Here is a 6,445-nt window from a genome sequence, read left to right on the forward strand (position 1 = left end):
CTCCCTCAGTACTGTCCCTCTGACAGTGCGGCACTCCCTCAGTATTGTCCCTCTGACAGTGCGGCACTCCCTCAGCACTGTCCCTCTGACAGTGCGGCACTCCCTCAGTACTGTCCCCCTGACAGTGCGGCACTCCCTCAGTACTGTCCCTCTGACAGTACGGCACTCCCTCAGTACTGTCCCTCTGACAGTGCGGCACTCGCTCAGTATTGTCCCTCTGACAGTGCGGCACTCCCTCAGTACTGTCCCTCTGACAGTGCGGCACTCCCTCAGTACTGTCCCTCTGACAGTGCGGCACTCCCTCAGTACTGTCCCTCTGACAGTGCGGCACTCCCTCAGTACTTTCCCTCTGACAGTGCGGCACTCCCTCAGTACTGCCCCTCTGACAGTGCGGCACTCCCTCAGTACTGTCCCTCTGACAGTGCAGCACCCCCTCAGTACTGTCCCTGTGAGAGTGCGGCACTCCCTCAGTACTGTCCCTCTGACAGTGCGGCACTCCCTCAGGACTGTCCCTCTGACAGTGCGGCACTCCCTCAGTACTGTCCCTCTGACAGTGCGGCACTCCCTCAGTACTGTCCCTCTGACAGTGCGGCACTCCCTCAGTACTGTCCCTCTGACAGTGCGGTGCTCCCTCAGTACTGTCCCTCTGACAGTGCGGCACTCCCTCAGTACTGTCCCTCTGACAGTGCGGCACTCGCTCAGTATTGTCCCTCTGACAGTGCGGCACTCCCTCAGTACTGTCCCTCTGACAGTGCGGCACTCCCTCAGTACTGTCCCTGTGACAGTGCGGCACTCCCTCAGTACTGTCCCTCTGACAGTGCGGCACTCCCTCAGTACTGCCCCTCTGACAGTGCAGCACTCCCTCAGTACTGTCCCTCCGACAGCACAGCACTCCCTCAGTATTGTCTCTCCGACAGTACAGCACTCCCTCAGTACTGTCCCTCTGACAGTGCGGCACTCCCTCAGTACTGTCCCTCTGACAGTGCGGCGCTCCCTCAGTACTGTCCCTCTGACAGTGCGGCGCTCCCTCAGTACTGTCCCTCTGATAGTGCGGTGCTCCCTCAGTACTGTCCCTCTGACAGTGCGGCACTCCCTCAGTACTGTCCCCCTGACAGTGCGGCACTCCCTCAGTACTGTCCCTCTGACAGTGCGGCACTCCCTCAGTACTGCCCCTCTGACAGTGCAGCACTCCCTCAGTACTGTCCCTGTGACAGTGCGGCACTCTCTCAGTACTGTCCCTCTGACAGTGCGGCACTCCCTCAGTACTGTCCCTCTGACAGTGCGGCACTCTCTCAGTACTGTCCCTCTGAAAGTGCGGCACTCACTCAGTACTGTCCCTCTGACAGTGCGGCACTCCCTCAGTACTGTCCCTCTGACAGTGCGGCACTCGCTCAGTACTGCCCGTCTGACAGTGCAGCACTCCCTCAGTACTATCCCTGTGACATTGCGGCACTCCCTCAGTACTGTCCCTCTGACAGTGCGGCACTCCCTCAGTACTGTCCCTCTGACAGTGCAGCACTACCTCAGTACTGTCCCTGTGACAGTGCGGCACTCCCTCAGTACTGTCCCTCTGAAAGTGCGGCACTCCCTCAGTACTGTCCCTCTGAAAGTGCGGCACTCCCTCAGCACTGTCCCTCTGACAGTGCGGCACTCCCTCAGTACTGTCCCTCTGACAGTGCGGAACTCCCTCAGTACTGTCCCTCTGACAGTGCGGTGCTCCCTCAGTACTGTCCCTCTGACAGTGCGGCACTCCCTCAGTACTGTCCCCCTGACAGTGCGGCACTCCCTCAGTACTGTCCCTCTGACAGTGCGGCACTCCCTCAGCACTGTCCCTCTGACAGTGCGGCACTCCCTCAGTACTGTCCCTCTGACAGTGCGGCACTCCCTCAGTGCTGCCCCTCTGACAGTGCAGCACTCCCTCAGTACTGTCCCTGTGACAGTGCGGCACTGCCTCAGTACTGTCCCTCTGACAGTGCGGCACTCCCTCAGTACTGTCCCTCTGACAGTGCGGCACTCCCTCAATACTGTCCCTGTGACAGTGCGGCACTCCCTCAGTACTGTCCCTCTGACAGTGCGGCACTCCCTCAGTACTGCCCCTCTGACAGTGCAGCACTCCCTCAGTACTGTCCCTGTGACAGTGCGGCACTCTCTCAGTACTGTCCCTCTGACAGTGCGGCACTCCCTCAGTACTGTCCCTCTGACAGTGCGGCACTCTCTCAGTACTGTCCCTCTGACAGTGCGGCACTCACTCAGTACTGTCCCTCTGACAGTGCGGCACTCCCTCAGTACTGTCCCTCTGACAGTGCGGCACTCCCTCAGTACTGTCCCTCTGACAGTGCGGCACTCGCTCAGTACTGCCCGTCTGACAGTGCAGCACTCCCTCAGTACTATCCCTGTGACATTGCGGCACTCCCTCAGTACTGTCCCTCTGACAGTGCGGCACTCCCTCAGTACTGTCCCTCTGACAGTGCAGCACTACCTCAGTACTGTCCCTGTGACAGTGCGGCACTTCCTCAGTACTGTCCCTCTGAAAGTGCGGCACTCCCTCAGTACTGTCCCTCTTGAAAGTGCGGCACTCCCTCAGCACTGTCCCTCTGACAGTGCGGCACTCCCTCAGTACTGTCCCTCTGACAGTGCGGAACTCCCTCAGTACTGTCCCTCTGACAGTGCGGTGCTCCCTCAGTACTGTCCCTCTGACAGTGCGGCACTCCCTCAGTACTGTCCCCCTGACAGTGCGGCACTCCCTCAGTACTGTCCCTCTGACAGTGCGGCACTCCCTCAGTACTGTCCCTCTGACAGTGCGGCACTCCCTCAGTACTGTCCCTCTGACAGTGCGGCACTCCCTCAGTGCTGCCCCTCTGACAGTGCAGCACTCCCTCAGTACTGTCCCTGTGACAGTGCGGCACTGCCTCAGTACTGTCCCTCTGACAGTGCGGCACTCCCTCAGTACTGTCCCTCTGACAGTGCGGCACTCCCTCAATACTGTCCCTGTGACAGTGCGGCACTCCCTCAGTACTGTCCCAATGACAGTGCGGCACTCCCTCAGTACTGTCCCTCTGACAGTGCGGCACTCCCTCAGTACTGTCCCTCTGACAGTGCGGCGCTCCCTCAGTACTGTCCCTCTGACAGTGCGGCACTCCCTCAGTACTGTCCCTCTGACAGTGCAGCGCTCCCTCAGTACTGCCCCTCCGACAGTGCAGCACTCCCTCAGTACTGCCCCTCTGACAGTGCAGCACTCCCTCAGTACTGCCCCTCCGACAGTGCAGCGCTCCCTCAGTACTGCCCCTCCGACAGTGCAGCGCTCCCTCAGTACTGCCCCTCCGACAGTGCAGCGCTCCCTCAGTACTGCCCCTTCGACAGTGCAGCGCTCCCTCAGTACTGCCCCTCCGACAGTTTAGCGCTCCCTCAGTACTGCCCCTCCGACAATGCTACGCTCCTCATTACTGCCCCTCTGACAGTGCGGAGCTCCCTCAGTACTGCCCCTCTGACAGTGCAGCGCTCCCTCAGTACTGCTCCTCCGACAGTGTGGCGCTTCCTCAGTACCACCCCTCTGACAATGTGGCACTCCCTCAGTACCGCCCCTCCGACAGTGCGGCACTCCCTCAGTACTGCCCCTCCGACAGTGCAGCACTCCCTGAGTACTGCCCCTGCAACCGTGCAGCACTCGCTCAGTACTGTCCCTCCGACAGTGCAGCTCTCCCTCAGTACTGCCCCTGCGACAGTGCAGCACTCCCTCAGTGCCAACCCTCTGACAGTGCGGCGCTACCTCAGTACTGCCCCTCCGACAGTGCAGCACTTCCTCAGTACTGCCCCTGCGACAGCGCAGCACTCCCTCAGTACTGCCCCTCCGACAGTGCAGCGCTCCCTCAGTACTGCCCCTCCGACAGTGCAGCGCTCCCTCAGTACTGCCCCTCCGACAGTGCGGCGCTCCCTCAGTACCAGCCCTCCGATAATGTGGCACTCCCTCAGTACCGCCCCTCCGACAATGCGGTACTCCCTCAGCACTGCCCCTCCGACAGTGCAGCACTCCCTCAGTACTGCCCCTCCGACAGTGCAGCACTCACTCAGTACTGCCCCTGCAACAGTGCAGCACTCCCTCAGTACTGTCCCTCCGACAGTGCAGCACTCCCTCAGTGCTGCCCCTGCGACAGTGCAGCACTCCCTCAGTACTGCCCCTCTGACAGTGCGGCGCTGCCTCAGTACTGCCCCTCCGACAGTGCAGCACTCCCTCAGTACTGCCCCTGCGACAGTGCAGCACTCCCTCAGTACTGCCCCTCCGACAGTGCAGCACTCCCTCAGTACTGCCCCTCCGACAGTGCAGCGCTCCCACAGAACTGCCCCTCCGACAGTGCAGCGCTCCCTCAGCACTGCCCCTCTGACAGTGTAGCACTCCCTCAGTACTGTCCCTCTGACAGTGCGGCACTCCCTCAGTACTGTCCCTCTGACAGTGCGGCGCTCCCTCAGTACTGTCCCTCTGACAGTGCGGCACTCCCTCAGTACTGTCCCCCTGACAGTGCAGCACTCCCTCAGTACTGTCCCTCTGACAGTGCGGCACTCCCTCAGTACTGCCCCTCTGACAGTGCAGCACTCCCTCAGTACTGTCCCTGTGACAGTGCAGCACTCTCTCAGTACTGTCCCTCTGACAGTGCGGCACTCCCTCAGTACTGTCCCTCTGACAGTGCGGCACTCTCTCAGCACTGTCCCTCTGACAGTGCGGCACTCCCTCAGTACTGTCCCTCTGACAGTTCGGCACTCCCTCAGTACTGTCCCTCTGACAGTGCGGCACTCCATCAGTACTGTCCCTCTGACAGTGCGGCACTCCCTCAGTACTGCCCCTCTGACAGTGCAGCACTCCCTCAGTACTGTCCCTCTGACAGTGCAGCACTCCCTCAGTACTGTCCCTGTGACAGTGCGGCACTCCCTCAGTACTGTCCCTCTGACAGTGCGGCACTCCCTCAGTATTGTCCCTCTGACAGTGCGGCACTCCCTCAGTCCTGCCCCTCTGACAGTGCGGCACTCCCTCAGTACTGTCCCTCTGACAGTGCGGCACTCCCTCAGTACTGCCCCTCTGACAGTGCGGCACTCCCTCAGTACTGTCCCTCTGACAGTGCGACACTCCCTCAGTACTGCCCCTCTGACAGTACAGCACTCCCTCAGTACTGTCCCTCTGACAGTGCGGCAATCCCTCAGTACTGTCCCTCTGACAGTGCGGCACTCCCTCAGTACTGTCCCTCTGACAGTGCGGCACTCCCTCAGTACTGTCGCTCTGACAGTGCAGCACTCCCTCAGCACTGTCCCTCTGACAGTGCGGCACTCCCTCAGTACTGTCCCTCTGACAGTGCGGCACTCCCTCAGTATTGTCCCTCTGACAGTGCGGCACTCCCTCAGCACTGTCCCTCTGACAGTGCGGCACTCCCTCAGTACTGTCCCCCTGACAGTGCGGCACTCCCTCAGTACTGTCCCTCTGACAGTACGGCACTCCCTCAGTACTGTCCCTCTGACAGTGCGGCACTCGCTCAGTATTGTCCCTCTGACAGTGCGGCACTCCCTCAGTACTGTCCCTCTGACAGTGCGGCACTCCCTCAGTACTGTCCCTCTGACAGTGCGGCACTCCCTCAGTACTGTCCCTCTGACAGTACGGCACTCCCTCAGTACTTTCCCTCTGACAGTGCGGCACTCCCTCAGTACTGCCCCTCTGACAGTGCGGCACTCCCTCAGTACTGTCCCTCTGACAGTGCAGCACCCCCTCAGTACTGTCCCTGTGAGAGTGCGGCACTCCCTCAGTACTGTCCCTCTGACAGTGCGGCACTCCCTCAGGACTGTCCCTCTGACAGTGCGGCACTCCCTCAGTACTGCCCCTCTGACAGTGCAGCACTCCCTCAGTACTGTCCCTCCGACAGCACAGCACTCCTCAGTATTGTCTCTCCGACAGTACAGCACTCCCTCAGTACTGTCCCTCTGACAGTGCGGCACTCCCTCAGTACTGTCCCTCTGACAGTGCGGCGCTCCCTCAGTACTGTCCCTCTGACAGTGCGGCGCTCCCTCAGTACTGTCCCTCTGATAGTGCGGTGCTCCCTCAGTACTGTCCCTCTGACAGTGCGGCACTCCCTCAGTACTGTCCCCCTGACAGTGCGGCACTCCCTCAGTACTGTCCCTCTGACAGTGCGGCACTCCCTCAGTACTGCCCCTCTGACAGTGCAGCACTCCCTCAGTACTGTCCCTGTGACAGTGCGGCACTCTCTCAGTACTGTCCCCTCTGACAGTGCGGCACTCCCTCAGTACTGTCCCTCTGACAGTGCGGCACTCTCTCAGTACTGTCCCTCTGACAGTGCGGCACTCACTCAGTACTGTCCCTCTGACAGTGCGGCACTCCCTCAGTACTGTCCCTCTGACAGTGCGGCACTCGCTCAGTACTGCCCGTCTGACAGTGCAGCACTCCCTCAGT

The sequence above is a fragment of the Somniosus microcephalus genome, chromosome 22 (genome assembly GCF_052327205.1).
Source record: "Somniosus microcephalus isolate GS21.2 chromosome 22, FLI_Smic_1.0, whole genome shotgun sequence".
NCBI classification, from domain to species: domain Eukaryota; kingdom Metazoa; phylum Chordata; class Chondrichthyes; order Squaliformes; family Somniosidae; genus Somniosus; species Somniosus microcephalus.